Here is an 18,421-nt window from a genome sequence, read left to right as displayed (position 1 = left end):
GTGCATATATGATTCCTTGAAAAATATGAATCAATTTAACCACATGTAAGCTTTATATATCTAGGTGGATAGTAATTAGAATTGCATGATTCATTTAGGTAGTTTGCATTTAGATAGATTGCATTGCATAGATTCCACCATTCTACCTTCACTCTTTTTATTAGTTTCTCTTGAATTTAGCATGAGGACATGCTAATGTTTAAGTGTGGGGAGGTTGATAAACCAATATTTTATGATTTATCTTGTGCTCAATTAAATGGTTTTTATCTATTCTTCACCCACTTATTCATATAATTTGCATGGTTTTACAATTCCTTCTTTATTATGTTATATATGTGAAAATATGTTTTCTATGCCTTAAAAATGCTAATTTTAATTATCCTTTATTATCATTCGATGCCGTGATCTGTGTGTTAAGTATTTTTAGGTTTTATAGGGCAGGAATGGCTTAGAGGACAGAACGGAAACATGCAAAAGTGGAAGGAACGCACAAAATGGAGTTTTGAAGAAAATGGCAGCGACGCGCACGTGTGGACGACGTGGACGCGTGCCTAGCGCAGAGCACGAGTGACACGTATGCGTGACTGACGCGTACGCGTGATAGGGAAAACTTTCAAATGACGTGCACGCGTGACAGACGCCACGTGCAGGAAGTTGCAGAAAACGCCCTCAGCAATTTCTGGGTCCCTTTTTGGCCCAAATCCAAGCCTAGAAACACAGAATAGAGGCTGGAGAATGAGGAAATCAAAGGAATCATCAATCATTCATTCATTATTGACAATTTTAGGTTTTAGCTGTAGTTTTTAGAGAGAGAGAGAGAGGCTCTCTCCTCTCTCTTAGGTTTTAGGATTTAGGATTTCTCTTAGTTTATGGTTCATTCCTTCTCAATTCCAGGTTTAATATTCCTTAATTTAGTTTCTTTTCTACTTTTAATTGCCTTAGTATTCTACTTTATCTATTTCTCTTATTGATTACTTATGTTGCCAAATTGGTTTATGGATTCCTATGTTTAATTTGATTTTCTATTTAATACAATTCGAGGTATTTCAGATTTATGATTGCTTTCTTTTATTTATGATATAAATAATTTAGATTTTTCCCCTTTTCTTTGGTTGAGTAATTGGTGACACTTGAGTTATCAAACTCAGCTGTTGATTGACAATTTTAATTTGCTAATTGATTTGGATCCCTCTAAAGCTAGTCTTTCCTTAGGAGTTGACTAGGACTTGAAGAATCAAATTGATTAGTCCACTTGACTCTCCTTTATTTAGTAACAGTTAACTAAGTGGGAGTAATAAACAATTCTCATCACACCTGATAAGGATAACTAGGATGGGATTTCCAATTCTTATACCTTGCAATGGTTTTCATGATTATTAATTTACTTTATTGTCAATTTATTTCCTTGTTCCCTATTTCAAAAATCCAAAAAGATACTTTCTTCCATAACCAATAATAAATCATACTACCCTGCAATTCCTTGAGAGACGAACCGAGGTTTAAATACTTCGGTTTAATTTTCTTGGGTTTGCTTTAGTGACAAACAAGTTTTTGTACGAAAGGATTTTAGTTGGTTTAGAAACTTTACCTACAACATGATTATTTTTATAAAATTCTAGACTATACAAAAGTCCGTTCGTCAAAATGGCGATAAACCACTATTTTATGATTTATCTTGTACTCAATTAAATGGTTTTTATCTATTCTTCACCCACTTATTCATATAATTTGCATGGTTTTACAATTCCTTCCTTATTATGTGATATATGTGAAAACATGTTTCCTATTTCTTAAAAATGCTAATTTTAATTATCCTTTATTACCATTCAATGCCGTGATCTGTGTGTTAAGTATTTTCAGGCTTTATAAGGCAGGAATGGCTTAGAGGACAGAAAGAAAACATGCAAAAGTGGAAGAAACGCACAAAATGGAATTTTGAAGAAAATGGCAGCGACGTGCACGCGTGGACGACGCGGACGCGTGCCTAGCGCAGAGCACGAGTGACGCGTACACATGACTGACGCGTACGCGTGATAGGAAAAAATTCCAAATGACGCACACACGTGACCTACGCGTACGCATGACAGACGCCACGTGCAGAAAGTTGCAGAAAACGCCCTCAGCGATTTTTGGGTCCCTTTTTGGCCCAAATCCAATCCCAGAAACACAGAATAGAGGCTGGAGAATGAGGTAATCAAAGGAATCATCAATCATTCATTCATTATTGACAATTTTAGGTTTCCGGTGTAGTTTTTAGAGAGAGAGGCTCTCTCCTCTCTCTTAGGTTTTAGGATTTAGGATTTCTCTTAGTTTATGGTTCATTCCTTCTCAATTCCAGGTTCAATGTTCCTTAATTTAGTTTTTTTTCTACTTTTAATTGCCTTAGTATTCTACTTTATCTATTTTCTCTTATTGATTACTTATGTTGCCAAATTGGTTTATGGATTCCTATGTTTAATTTGATTTTCTATTTAATACAATTCGAGGTATTTCAGATTTATGATTGCTTTCTTCTATTTATGATATAAATAATTTAGATTTTTCCCCTTTGCTTTGGTTGAGTAATTGGTGACACTTGAGTTATCAAACTCAGCTGTTGATTGACAATTGTAATTTGCTGATTGATTTGGATCCCTCTAAAGCTAGTCTTTCCTTAGGAGTTGACTAGGACTTGAGGAATCAAATTGATTAGTCCACTTGACTTTCCTTTATTTAGTAAGGGTTAACTAAGTGGGAGCAATAAACAATTCTCATCACACATGATAAGGATAACTAGGATGGGATTTCCAGTTCTTATACCTTGCAATGGTTTTCATTATTATTAATTTACTTTATTGTCAATTTATTTCCTTGTTCCCTATTTCAAAAACCCAAAAAGATACTTTCTTCCATAACCAATAATAAATTATACTACCCTGTAATTCCTTGAGAGACGACCTGAGGTTTAAATACTTCGGTTTAATTTTATTGGGTTTGCTTTAGTGACAAACAAGTTTTTGTACGAAAGGATTTTAGTTGGTTTAGAAACTATACCTACAACGTGATTATTTTTATAAAATTCTAGACCATACAAAAGTCCGTTCGTCAATGTGGCACCTGCTTGAGTGGACGAGTAATGCCTACCCTGGTTTCGGTGAAATGCCGGTATGGGTGGACGAGTAATACATGTCCCGTGTTGCGGTGTTTTGTCCAAGGTTAGCTACCAGGACATGTTGGGTTGGCTATATAACTAACAGATGAGACTCATCAGCCGTAGGACAGACATGCATCATGTGTATATGTTTGATTTGCTTGTTTATGCATTATCTTGGCTTGCTTAATTGTTTATTCATGTTAATTGCTAACTGCCTACTTGTTATGTATGCTTTCTATATGTGCTTGACTTGTCTGTTTGTTTTCCTATGGTTGACCGGAGTTGGAGGATTGGAGGAAAGACGGAGGATTGAGAGTTTTGATTAGGTTTTGATCGAGTTTAGAACCTTAGAGGACTACCCCTATTTATGGCTTTCGTCTTTAAATCTTTAAGTTTTATAATCAGAGTGTCGGCGTTCTAGGATTGCCTCTGGCTTTTCCTGGACCTTATTTATTATATATGTAGGCACATTAACCATACTAAAAACCCCCGGTTAACATCCCATACAATATTATTATTTTTCAGATGCAGGTTGAGAAGCACCATTCTGTATTCTGGAGACTCTGATGAAGCGAAGAACTCTTGGGACTCAGGGACATATTTTGTTTATATTTAAAATGTATATAGATTATCCACCTTGTATTTTATGTTTGTCCCTCCTAAAGGTTGACTCGGAGAAACAGGTTGTCGGTTTTCTGTTTTGGGTTACTTTGGTATGTGTGTATATTTGCTTTGGTCCATTCTAGCTTTGCGAGCCGAGTCAGAAGCCTTGCTATCTGTATCTTTTTTATTATTATTATTATTGTTGTTGTTTCTAATTTTGGAGATGCTTTGTCCTTCTGGATTAACTCTAGTCTTACTGTCTTCTTCAATTGTGAATGATTTCTTCTATGGCAGGCTGTATGTGATTGTCGCCGGTTGAAGGGTCGCCAATGCTCCTCCAAATCTGAACCTCAGGGTTAGTGTGGATCCATTCTGATTGAGGGTAAAACTCCTGCAGTCCATTCTTCTTAATCATCCTACTCAAAACGCCACAGACAAGGTCGGATCTTCCGTATCAGAGAATGCTGCACCTTTAGGTTCTAACCTCTACCACAGAGACCCTAATCTCCCCAAACCTTGGCTGAACTGGTGTCTCGAGAAGTCCCCAATGAAGTCGTGGATTAGCCGTCTAAGAGATGTATAATCAAGCTGGTGGTCCGATGCTTTCCAGTTACGTATTCACATGAACCCAAGAAGAACACGGGTGGTTGTCAGGCACGTGGTCTTAGAATGAAGAACGAAGATGATTGTCATAGGTCATCCCACTCATCAGGTTGAAGAATGAAGATACGTCTTAGAATTGAATCAAACACGGATTGAAGAGAAACAGTAGTACTTTTATTAATCCATAAAATTCAGTAGGGCTCCTCCCCTCAACCTAGGAGGTTTAGAAACTCATACTGATAGAGAATACAATATGAAAAATGAAATATGGCAGATCTCCCCTTGAAGATCGTGTAAAAGTTCTTTAAATACTAAGCTAATGACTAAGGATTACATAAGAAAGGGTAAAACAGTCTTTTAGTGCTAAAATCCACTTCTGGGGCCCATTTGGTGAGTGTTTGGGCTGAGCTTTGATGAGATCCACATGCTAGGAGGCCTCTAGGGCATTGAACGCTGGCTAGGGGGTCCTCTTTGGGCGTTTGGATGTTGGTCTCTTGTGGGCGCTGGACGCCAGAATAGGGCAAGAGGCTGGCGTTGGACGCCAGTTTTGGGCCTTCAATTCTGAAGGAAAGTATAGACTATTAATCATTGATGAAAAGCTCTGGAAGTTAGCTTTCCATATCCGTTAAGAACGCTCCATTTGGACTTCTGTAGCTCCAGAAAAGCTCTTTCGAGTGCAAGAAGGTCAGATCCGAACAGCATCTGTAGTGCTTTCTTTGTCTCTGAATCAGACTTTTGCTCCAGCTCCTCAATTTTAGCCGGAAAATACCTGAAATTGCATAAAAATACACAAACTCAAGTAGTAGAATCCAAAAATGTAAATTTTACACTAAAACCTATGAAAACTTAATAAAACTTGAACAAAACATGCTAAAAACTATATGAAAATGATGCCAAAAAGCGTATAAAATATCCGCTCATCACAACACCAAACTTAAACTGTTGCTTGTACCCAAGCAACTAAAAAGCAAAGTATGATAAAAAGAGGAGTAAGATACAACAAATCACTAAGTTTTCAATGAAGCTCAGTTTCAATTAGATAAGCAGGGCTTAGTAGCTTTTTGCTTCTGAATAGTTTTAGCATCTCACTGTCCATTAAAACTCAAAAGTCTTGGTTTCTTTAGGAACTTAGAATTCAGATGATATTATTGACTCTCCTAGTTCATTTTTTTTTATTCTTGAACACAGCTTTCAGAGTCTTGGCCGTGACCCTAAGCACTTTATTTTCCAGTATTACCACCGGATACATAAATGCCACAGATACTTTAACTGGGTGAACCCTTTCGGATTGTGATTCAGCTTTGCTAGAATCCCCAGATGGAGGTGTCTAGAGTTCTTAAGCCCACTCTTTTTGCTTTGGACCACGACTTTAACTGCTCAGTCTCAAGCTTTTCACTTGACACCTTCACACCACAAGCATATGGTTAGGGACAGCTTGGTTGAGCCGCTTAGGCCAAGATTTTATTCCTTGTAGGCCCTCCTAACCATTGATGCTCAAAGCCTTGGATCCTTTTACCCTTATCTTTTAGTTTAAAGGGTTATTGGCTTTTTGCTCTTGCCTTTTGGTTTAAAGAGCTATTGGCTTTTTCGGCTTCTTTCTTTTTTTCTATTTTTCACTATTATTATTATTTTTCGCATGCATATATAATTTTTTTTCTTTCACAACATGCTTTTTCTTTTTCTTTTTGCTGCTTTTTCTTGCTTCAAGAATCAATGTTTGGATTTTTCAGATTACGAATAATACTTTTCCTTTTTCATCATTCTTTCAAGAGCCAACATTCTAAAATTCCAACTTCAAATATGCATTGTTTATTCATACATTCAGAAAACTAAAGCAATGCCACCACATCAAGATAATTGAACTATTCTTATTATAAACTTGAAATTCATGTATCTCTCAATTCTTTTCAAATAAAATTTTATTTTAAGTAAGGTGAGAGATATATGGAACATTTTAGTGCTTTAAGACATAGATGATCATGCAATAAGAACAAGAGAACAGATAATAAAACATAACAGAAAACAGAAAAATAACATAAGAAGAGGTGATTAATAGAACGAATCCACCTTTAATGGTGGCAGCTAGTGCTCCTCCTTGAGGATCCAATGTAGTGCTTGATCTCTTCAATGTCACTCCTTTGTCTTTGTTGCTCTTCCCTCATAGCCCTTTGGTCTTCCCTTATTTTATGGAGGATGGTGGAGTTCTCTTGATGTTCTAACCTCAGTTGCTCCACGTTTGAGCTCCACTCTCCCAGAGAGGTATTTAGTTGATCCCAAAAATTTTGGGGAGGAAGATACATCCTTGAGGCATCTCAAGGATTTCTTGTTGAGTCGACTCCACACGCTCTTGCTGTGGTCCATGTGCCAACTCTCTAACATGCTCCATCCTTCTTTTAGTGATGGGCTTGTCCTCTTCTATGACAATTCCAGCTGAATTGCATAGGTGACAAATGAGGTGAGGGAAGTGAAGGCAAGTGTCTCACCCGTCTTTGGTACCATACTTAGGAGTGGTAGAAGTCAAAAAGCAAAGCTTTTACAACACCAAACTTAAGAGTTTTGCTCGTCCTCAAGCAAATATGAACAATAGGGAAGAATAGAGTTGAAGAGGGTGCTGTAGGTGGAGATTTTGTGGGACCTATCGGTCCTGAGAGGCTAGAGCAATTGAATTCTCTGCCCTTCATATGGGCGTTGAACGCCCAGCTACTACACATGGCTGGCATTCAACACCAGCTTTCCTACCAGTTGTGGCGTTGAACGCCTAGGAGGGACTCCTTCCTGGCGTTCAACGCTAGGTCTTCTGCTTCCTTGGGCATTGAATGCCCAACCTGGCTCCCTGGCTGGCGTTCAACGCCAGCAAGACACTCCATCCAAAGTGTTCTGTTTTCACTGCTGAACCTTTCCGTTCTTAATTTTGAATACTGCACATGATCACAAACATTAAAAAGCAAGGGAAATCTCTAAAAATAAACTAAAATAAACTCAAATAAAAATAAACAAAAGAAATAAGAACAGAAATACTTTACTTATGGTTGGGTTGCCTCCCAAAAAACGCTTCTTTAATGTCATTAGCTTGATACTCGATTGCTGACTTTCTTCCTCTTCTTCCAATTGGTTAACAGAAATGACTCCATGGGAGAAGATGAGGAGATTAGTGCCCTCAGATTTGAATTCCTCCTAACAAGCTTTCTTTTAGTGTGATGAACTTGATTCTCCTTGCTTGTTAGGGTAGGGCTTGATTGTTTCTCCGTCCCCTATACATTTTCCTCTTGGGACCTTCCTCCTTGGTGGGCAATGACTGTCCAACACCAAACTTAAGTTTGATGTCTGGGAAAACTGTATGAGTTTTCACTAGGGGAGGAGGCTCCAGTATTGTACTCTGTATGGAAGTACCTCCTTTGTCAGGGGGTATTGGAGGTTGAAGGACCTTGATAACCATGTAATCCTTCTATAACCTCATCACTAATTTGCCTCTCTCAGAATCAGAGAGGTTTCTTCCAATAGATAGAGACCATTGTTCCACAACCTCAACAAAAGGAATATTGATTTACATCTTTTCAGAGCCTTCCAAGGATTGTGAGCATTGCTCATCCTTGGTCTCCTTTTGGGGCATCTGAGAGTGTGGTACTTCAGGCTTTCTTCCTATAAGAGGGGCGTGCAACAATGTGCCCCCAGCCTCTTCTTCATTTAGTTCCTCATCAATGTGTACCATCTGAGGCTCAGCCTCCTTGGTACTAATGAGGGTCAGACACTCTTCTCTTGGATTGTCTCTGAGAAGAGTGTTAGGGTGTCTCTGCTGTTTCTGAGGAAGGTTCCTCTGAATGACTACATTGCACTCCTTAGTAAGAACAACTGTCTCTACTTCCCTCTAATCCCTCTTGTTGTTCAGTATTTCCTTCATGAACTTAGCATATGAAGGCATTTGTTTAAGAGCCTCTGTGAAGGAAATTTTAATCTCCAGCTTCGTAAAAGCTTCTAAGAATTTGGCAAATTGCCTATCCTTTTTTGCTTTCTGGAGTCTTTGAGGGTATGGTAACTTGGCCTTGTACTCAAGGGCCATGAGTGGTGCAGGGTGAGTGTCTATAGTGCCTAGAGAAGGGTCACCAACCTACTTAGGAGAGGTGTTCCCAACACTTACACATGTTTGGTCTCCCTTGGGCTGGCATTCAATGCCTGGGCTGCTCCTTTCTGGGCATTGGACGGCATGGCTGCCATCCCTTTATGGGCGTTTAATGCCCCTGATGGTACCCTGGGCTGCAGCTTATTCATCTGCTACCATTTCTTTCTTTTTCTGCCTCTTACTGTTTTGAGGCTAAGTGTTCAGGGTACTCCCTAATTGAAGAGCTTGGCACTCTTCTATTATCTGTTCAGACAAGTACTGTCTAGCTTGACTCAACTGTGCCTCTATATTCTTATTAGAGGCTCGAGCTTCTTGCAACATCTCTTGCAATTTGAACGTTTGTTGTGCAAGGGAGTGCAGTTGCTGGGTTAATGACTCACTTTGCTCAGGAGGGTCTGACTCAGTGAATACTATCTTAACCTCTCCTTTCATTGAAGTCTCAACAGCTGAGTACAGATGCTGATTGCTGGCAACTATCTCAATAAGCTCGTGAGCTTCCTCAATTTTCTTTCTCATGTGGATTGACTCACCAGCAGAATGGTCTAAGGACATCTTAGCCATATCTGTGAGTCCGTAATAGAAGATATCTAACTTTACCCATTCTGAAAATATTTCAGTAGGGTATTTCCTTAGTATCATCTTGTATATCACCCAAGCATCATAAAGGGATTCATTATCTCCTTGATTGAAGCCTTGGATGTCCAGTCTCAACTGGGTCAGCTTCCATGGAGGAAAGTATTGATTTAAAAACTTGTCCACCAGCTGATTCCATATTTTCAAGCTAGACTTGGGCAGGTTATCTAACCACCTCTTTGTCTGGTCTTTAACAGCAAAGGGAAAAAGTATCAATCTATGGACATCCTGGTCTACTCCCTCAGTGTATACTGTGTCAGCTAATTGTAGGAATTCTACAAGGAATTCCATGGGATCTTCTTGTGAAAGTCCATGAAATTGGCAGTTTTGCTGCACTAGAATGATTAACTGTGGGTTGAGCTTAAAGTTAGCTACTCCAATAGGAGGTATGCTAATGCTGCTTCCATAGAAGTCAGGAGTGGGGGTTGTATAAGACCCCAAAATTCTTTTGAACTGTTCATCCCCATTCGGGTTCATGCTGAACTCTTCCTATAATACACTCAGTCAGGAAACAAGGAAGTGGGAAGGTGTGTGTCTCTATATCAGAGTATAGATCACTTCCAGTAAGATGTCTTGAGAAGACAAGAAGAATGGAGGTAGAGGAAGAGAGATGAAATTTTTTTCGAAAATTAAATAAATAAATAAAATAAAAATGAAAAACTAATTTGAAAATAAAAGAAATAATTAAGAAATTTCGAAAAAAAAAACAAGAAAAGGAAAGATCAAGAAAAGATATGACAACCAATTAACTAACAAGATTTAAAATCAAAGAGGGGATTTCGAAAAAGAAGAGAGAGAAATAAGTAGATAAGTTTCAAAAATAGAAGAGGGAGAAAGAGGTAAGAATTTTCAAAAACGAAAAAAGAGGAATTAGTTAGGAGGTTTTGAAAAAGAGGAAAGAGAAAGAAGAGTAGAAAAGAGAATAAGATAAGATAAGTAAATAATTAATCAACAAGATTTGAAAATAAAGTAAAAGATTTGATTTTGAAAATTGAAGATTGAATTTTTAAAATTACATTTTTGAAATTTGAAATTTGAGTTTAAAAAAAGTCAAAGAAAGACTAGGATTTGAAAGAATAAGTTAAACAAGATAAGATAAGATTTGAAAAAAGATTCGATTTTAAAATTTAAAAACTTTGAATTTTAAAATTTGAAATTTAAATTTTGAATTTTGAATTTTGAAATTTGAAATTTGAATTTTTGAAAATTGAATTGAATTAAGATAAGATAAGAAATTGAAATTTGAATTTTGAAAAAGGTTTGATTTTGAATTTGAAATTGATTTAAGATAAGATAAAGATTTTGAAAATTTGAATTTTAAAATTTAAAATTTAAAACAAGATAAAATAAAGATTTGAAAAATATTTGATTTTGAAATCCAAATTTAAGATAAGATAAGATAATAATTTGAAACTTAATGAAAGATAACAAAAGATAAGATATATATTTGAAAAAGTTTTGAATTTTAAAATTTAATAAGATAAGAAAGAATCAAATTAAAAGAAAGATATGATAAGATATAAAAAGATAAGAAATTTTGAAATTAAAATTTGAAATTTTGTTTGAAATTTTCGAAAATAATTTTTAAATAAAGATAGAAAAGATTTTTTTGAATTAATCAAGAAAGAGAAAAATAACCAAAAGACACCAAACTTAAAATTTTTAGATCTAAGATACTAAATTTTTGAAAATTGAAAGGAAAAACACCAAAAGACACCAAACTTAAAACCTTTTAGATCAAAACAAGAAAAGAAACAAGAACTTGAATACCAAGAAAGAACACTCAAGAATAATTCAAAAATTTTAAAGAAAATAAAGAACACACAAAGGACACCAAACTTAAAACTTTTGAAGATCAAGGACACTATTTTCGAAAATTTTAAAATAAAAATACTAAAAGACACCAAACTTAAAAAATTTTTGAAATTAAAAACACAATTTTCGAAATTTTAACAAAGAAAAACACTAAAAGACACCAAACTTAAAATTTTTAGGATCAAGGATTCAAATTTTTCAAAAATAAGCAAGAAAACATAAAGAGACACCAAACTTAAAATTCACTACAAGAAAAAAGGCCTATGGCCACGCTTTTTTCTTGCCACGCTTTAAAAGTGTGGCCAAAAGTGGTCAATGGCCACGCTTTTATGAGGGTGGCGATTGATTAGAGATTTGGCCACGTTTTTTCTTGCCACGCTTAAAAAGTGTGGCAAAAAGCATCTATGGCCATGCTTTTATGAGGGTGAGAATTGATTAAAGATTTGGCCACGCTTATTTTTGCCACGCTTCAAAAGCGTGGCCATAGAGAGAAACAGGGACACTTTTAAAACGTGGCGAAAAGTTTATGATCTCGGCACCCCTAAAAAAGCGTGGCAAAAGTGTTTGATCTTGGCATCCCTAAAAAAGCGTGGCGAAAAGGTTCCCCAACAAGCTACAAGACTCATCAGACTCTTCTACTTTTCTCCCCTGACACTTATACTAATGCTTTGAAACCCTAACACTCAGACTCTGTTGCTCATCCCCAACTCAGACAGAGCTCATCATCGGCGCTTTCACTCTCTCCTCTACCGGCACTCCCTCCGTCGTCTCTCCTAACCCGTCTCTGCTGGCGCTCGCATTCCCTACGCTCACTACTCACGGTGTCAGTCAGCCAACGGAGGTTGCCTTTCCTTCCTCCGCGCTGCTATTCTCTACCCTCCTCCCTCGTCATCTTGCTCAATCTTCCACCACCTTCGAAGTCCTCACTGCATGCATATGGAATTGTCATACAGCTACATTGCAATGGCAAAACCCTAACACCAAAAGGTTCGCTTGCTTTGCACAGTCAATGTACATTTTGACTGGGTCGTCGCCACCGCTAGAAGAGCACTCAACCGCAACAAAGGCAATGACTGGCCTTTTGCTTCCGGCGCTCACGGAGCCTGCTATCTCCACGCCATTACTTCTAAGGTCGTCGAGAGAAAGGATCACCTCGCTAAGCTTGAATCCCTTGAATGCGGAAAACCACTCGATAAAGCTTCCTGGGACATGGTACTTTAATTCTGCTTCAATTTCAGATGATTCTCTCTGATTATTACTGTAATTCTTTGATTCATGCTTGATTTTATGTTAGGATGATGTTGCTGGTTGCTTCGAGTTTTACGCTGACCTTGCCGAGAAACTAGACGCTAAGCAGAAGGCACCCGTTTCTCTTCCCATGGAAACTTTCAAGAGAGAAATACATGATTGTTTGATCTGTGTGATTATTGTAAAGATCATTCAGTTTGTGTGTTAATTTTTTTTAATGCAATCTTATAATTTGGTTTATCAGTTGTGCAAACTATGATTTGATGTGTTTTCTGATGAATTGTTGCAATTGATCAAATATAATTGCAGGATAAGGAACTAACGAGGATTTGATCATATCGATTTTGGGTCATCAAAATGCTGCTCAGAGGAAGCTGATTCGAGAAACTTATTTTGAGACTTATGGAGAAGATCTCCTCAAGGCCTTGGACAAGGAGCTCAGCAATGACTTTGAGGTCAGTACCATAGAATTATGGAGACATTTGTTTTTAATCTTTTGGTTTGTGTTGCTGGTAGATCTGACTGAGGATGTGTCAATATAGATGGCAAAAGAAATTGGTTTCATTAAGTCTGTTTGCTTATTGAAATTTGAACAGAGTTTTTAGTTAATATCTGGGTTCTCAGGTCAAGAAGGTATCAATCTAATCATGGGAGCATGAATAATACTCACTTCATTTCCTTTTGTCTGTTACCATGAAAATTTGATACATCCTTATATCAATGTGTCTGGCCTTGAATTATATTGGTTCTAGGTTCAAATTAATTGATCCAAAGATCTACTAGATTTTTACATTATCAGGGAAAAGGGAATGGAGGAAGTAACAAGTTTGATGATTAAAGCTAATAACAAAACTTGGCTATATGAACAATATATACATTATATTATTTGAAACTGAGATTCACTTTGAATATTATTCTTTCGGAGGCTGGTACTTCTTTGGACACTTGATCCTGCTGAGCGAGATGCATTTTTGGCGAACAAAGCAACCAAAAGATGGACTTCAAGCAATCATGTTTTGATGGAAATAGCTTGTACCAGGTCCTCTGACCAATTGCTTTTCGCAAGGAAGGCTTATCATGCTCGTTATAAGAAGTCTCTCGAGGAGGATGTTGCTCATCACACAACCGGGGAGTTCCGTAAGGTACTGCTTCTAGTTCTAGATCATAATTATGAGTACGTTGTAAAATATTGTACATATATTAATGTGAAGCGTGTGGTACTTATATGGATTAGTTAAGTTGTATATTGACATTGGTAGTTGATTTCTCTAACTGTTTATTGGGTCCTATTTACTGTGCAGTGCTCTGATTTCTTTTGGTCATCTTAGATATCTTCATTTGTTAATGGTTATGTTAATAGATCACGCTTTAAGGTACTAAAAGATGGAATGATCAACTATCATGTATTTCCAAAATTGACTTGTGATTTTATTTCTGTTAAACAGTTTTATGGTTATTCATATTGGGGGTGAAATAGATCTTAGGTTTATATACTGCGCAGGTAAGAGAGAAAAGGCATGAAGTGGTGATTCTAGTTAGTTAATTAGTAAATAATGTGTGTATGTTGGCGATTTTAATTAATGACTGTGTGCAGCTGCTTGCTTATACAGTGGACGTGATGATCCGATACCCAGCCCATTTAACCCGTTGACAGATGGCAACACCCAGCCCATAATTCATGTACTCACCAGGTATGATATCTTGACCTTGCTAGCTTGGGGTGTTCTTTACATGTTCTTCTTCTACTTGGTACTGAGATTTTACTCCAAGAATGAGAGAAAATGATGAACCAATCATATATATACTATGTCTACATTTTTAGTTCTTGTTAAAGTTTTAGACTTCTATGTACCATTTTCCTATGGTTTGTTGAAAATGTGAAACAATAATAATGAATATATATTATTATGATCATATATGTGAAAAGTAGCTACTGAGTTTTTCAACTTTACTGTTTGGTGTGCGAAATCGTGATCATTCCTTCCTTGGTAACGGCGCTAAAAACTCAATACGCACGTTCATGTTCTTAATTCTGTTTCACAACTTCGTACAACTAACCAGCAAGTGCACTGGGTCGTCCAAGTAATAAACCTTACGTGAGTAAGAGTCGATCCCACGGAGATTGTCGGCTTGAAGCAAGCTATGGTCACCTTGTAAATCTCAATCAGGCGGATTCAACTGATTTTATGAATTGATAAGTAAATGATAAATAAAATATAAAATAGGATAGTGGTACTTATGTAATTCATTGGTGAGAATTTCAGATAAGCGTATAGAGATGCTTTCGTCCCTCTGAACCTCTACTTTCCTGCTGTCTTCATCCAATCCTTCCTACTCCTTTCCATGGCAAGCTGTATGTTAGGCATCACCGTTGTCAATGGCCACCTGTCCTCTCAGTGAAAATGGTCCAATGCGCTGTCACTGCATAGCTAATCATCTGTCGGTTCTCGATCATACTGGAATAGGATCCACTGATCCTTTTGCGTCTGTCACTACGCCCAGCACTCGCGAGTTTGAAGCTCGTCACAGTCATTCAATCCCTGAATCCTACTCGGAATACCACAGACAAGGTTTAGACTTTCTGGATTCTCAAGAATGGCCGTCCATGGGTTCTAACTTATACCATGAAGACACTAATAACTCAGACTCGGTCCCTGTATTAGATATCCAAGAGATATCCATTCAATCTAAGGTAGAACGGAAGTGGTTGTCAGGCACGCGTTCATAATTTGAGAATGATAATGACTGTCACGATCATCACATCCATCATATTGAAGTGCGAATGAATATCTTAGAAGCAGAATAAGTTGAATTGAATAGAAAAACAGTAGTACTTTGCATTAATCTTTGAGGAACAGCAGAGCTCCACACCTTAATCTATGGTGTGTAGAAACTCTACCGTTGAAAATACATAAGTGATGAAGGTTCAGGCATGGCCGAGAGGCAGCCCCCAAACGTGATCTAAAGATGAAACTAAAGATGTAAATACAATAGTAAAAAGTTCTATTTATACTAAACTAGTTACTAGGGTTTACAGATATAAGTAAATAATGTAGAAATCCACTTCTGGGGCCCACTTGGTATGTGCTTGGGCTGAGCATGAAGCTTTCACGTGGAGAGGTCATTCTTGGAGTTGAACACCAGTTTGTAACGTGTTTCTGGCGTTTAACTCCACTTTGCAACCTGTTTCTGGCGTTTGACTCCAGAATGCAGCATGGAACTGGCGTTCAACGCCAGTTTGCATCGTCTAAACTCAGGCAAAGTATGGACTATTATATATTGCTGGAAAGCCCTGGATGTCTACTTTCTAACGTAATTGAGAGCGTGCCATTTGGAGTTCTGTAGATCCAGAAATCCACTTTGAGTGCAGGGAGGTCAGAATCCAACAGCATCTGCAGTCCTTCTTCAACCTTTGAATTTGATTTTTGCTCAAGTCCCTCAATTTCAGCCAGAAAAACACACAAACTCATAGTAAAGTCCAAAAATATGATTTTTAATTAAAAACTAATAAAAATATACTAAAAACTAACTAAATCATACTGAAAACTATGTAAAAACAATGCCAAAAAGTGTATAAATTATCCGCTCATCACTGTTCTTAGAAGTGTTGAGAGAATCTAAACAGAAAATCTACTCTTTTATTCTGCTTTTTTTTCCATTAATTTGTGGAACAAATGCTATTCCATAAGCCATGTTTGTACATTCATTTCAAAAGAAAGTAAGGCATTTATTCTGCTTAGAGGTATGAGATTTTTTATTTAGTCAGATGAAACCCTTTTTAAAAGAAATTATCTTATCAAAGGAATTTATGGATGCTTTATTATGATATTTCTAAGCATGGGATACCTAGCTGATAGAAAGATATACTATTATTTTTGAGTGATGTATGCAACTTTATGTTTTCAGAGATTGCATTTTATCTTGTAGATACAGATTCTGTTTCTTGAAAGTTTAGACTAGTATGCTTTATGTTATTTGTGATGGGCATAGAGTTGGCATTTGTTAATTGGGATTTGGGAATCTTGTAGTTGGAGGAGAAACTTTAGGATTGTCATGCTAAGCCTATTATCTGCTTCTTTACCTCTTGGTAGAGGCTGTAGAGTCCTATCTTCAGTTGCGAATATTTTCGATGTACTTACATACAATAATCCTGTACAATTTGCTATCTTCATTTTACTTGAACTGAAAAATTGTTTCTTCATGCAGCAAAACTGTTCCTTTCCTCATTATTAATGTGCAGTAGGAGACATATCAGTTAGTTATCTAATGGAGACATCTTTCAAAGTGGATGCTTTCAAAATTGGCATAGTTTAGTTAGTTATCTAATGTTCTTTATTTACGTATCAGTTTAATTCTTATTTCTTAAAATAAATAATCATTTTTTGTCCAAAATCTTTAAAGGGTGGTGCACAAAATTGGAAATCACAGTTCTTCACAAATTCGCACGACTAACCAGCAAGTGTACTGGGTCGTCCAAGTAATACCTTACGTGAGTAAGGGTCGATCCCACGGAGATTGTTGGCTTGAAGCAATCTATGGTTATCTTGTAACTCTTAGTCAGGAAAACAATAAAATAATTCACTTATCAAATTTGATTGCAAGGAATAAAAGGGCAGAACACAAATTATACTTGTATGCAATGATGGAGAATATGTTGGAGTTTTGGAGATGCTTTGTCTTCTGAAATTCTGCTTTCCTCTGTTTCTGATTCACGCACGCATGTCCTCCTATGGCAAGCTATGTGTTGGTGGATCACCGTTGTCAATGGCTACCATCCATCCTTCCAGTGAAAAGGGTCCAGGTGCGCTGTCACCGCACGGCTAATCATCTGCAGGTTCTCAATCGTACCGGAATAGGATTTACTATCCTTTTGCGTCTGTCACTACGCCCAGCACTCGCGAGTTTGAAGCTCGTCACAGTCATTCAATCCCTGAATCCTACTCGGAATACCACAGACAAGGTTTAGACTTTCTGGATTCTCTTGAATGCTGCCATCAATCTAGCTTATACCACGAAGATTCCGATTAAGAGATCTAAGAGATATTCATTCATTCTATAGTAGAACGTAAGTGGTTGTCAGGCACGCGTTCGTGGAGGAATGATGATGATTGTCACGTTCATCACATTCATATTGAAGTGCGAATGGATATCTTAGATAGGAACACGCATGTTTGAATGGAAAACAGAAATACTTGCATTAGTTCATCGAGACACAGCAGAGCTCCTCACCCCCAACAATGGAGTTTAGAGACTCATGCCATCAAAAGGTACAAATTTTAGATCTAAAATTTCATGAGATACAAAATAAATCTCTAAAAGTTGTTTAAATACTAAACTAGTAACCTAGGTTTACAGAAAATGAGTAAACTATGATAGATGGTGCAGAAATCCACTTCTGGGGCCCACTTGGTGTGTGCTGGGGTTGAGACTTAAGCTTCTCACATGCATGGGCTGTTTTGGGCATTCAACGCCAGGTTGTAACCTGTTTCTGGCGTTGAACTCCAACTTGTAACATGTTTCTGGCGCTGGACGCCAGACTGCAACATGGAACTGGCGTTGAACGCCAGTTTACATCGTCTATCCTTAAGCAAAGTATGTACTATTATATATTGCTGGAAATCCCTGGATGTCTACTTTCCAACACAATTGGAAGCGCGCCATTTGGACTCTTGTAACTCCAGAAATTCCATTCCGAGTGCAGAGAGGTCAGAATCCAACAGCATCAGCAGTCCTTTTTCAGCCGAATCAGATTTTTGCTCAGCTCCCTCAATTTCAGCCAGAAAATACCTGAAATTACAAAAAAACACACAAACTCATAGTAAAGTCTAGAAATATGAATTTTGCCTAGAAACTAATGAAAATAAACTAAAAACTAACTAAAACATACTAAAAACTATATGAAATTAACCCCAAAAAGCGTATAAAATATCCGCTCATCACAACACCAAACTTAAACTGTTGCTTGTCCCCAAGCAACTAGATAAATAAAATAGACTACTAATAAGTCAAGAAGCAATAATATCTCAGAGTTTTTGAGTGAAGCTCAGATTCTAATTAGATGAGCGGGACTAGTAGCTTTTTGCTTCCGAATAGTTTTGGCATCTCACTTTATCCATTGAAGCTCAGAGTGATTGGCATCTATAGGAACTTAGAATGCAGATAGTGTTATTGATTCTCCTATTTCAGTATGATGATTCTTGAACACAGCTACTTTATGAGTCTTGGCCGTGGCCCTAAGCACTTTGTTTTCCAGTATTACCACCGGATAC

The sequence above is a fragment of the Arachis hypogaea genome, chromosome 14, assembly GCF_003086295.3.
Source record: "Arachis hypogaea cultivar Tifrunner chromosome 14, arahy.Tifrunner.gnm2.J5K5, whole genome shotgun sequence".
NCBI classification, from domain to species: domain Eukaryota; kingdom Viridiplantae; phylum Streptophyta; class Magnoliopsida; order Fabales; family Fabaceae; genus Arachis; species Arachis hypogaea.
Note: the sequence above shows the minus strand (reverse complement) of the source record.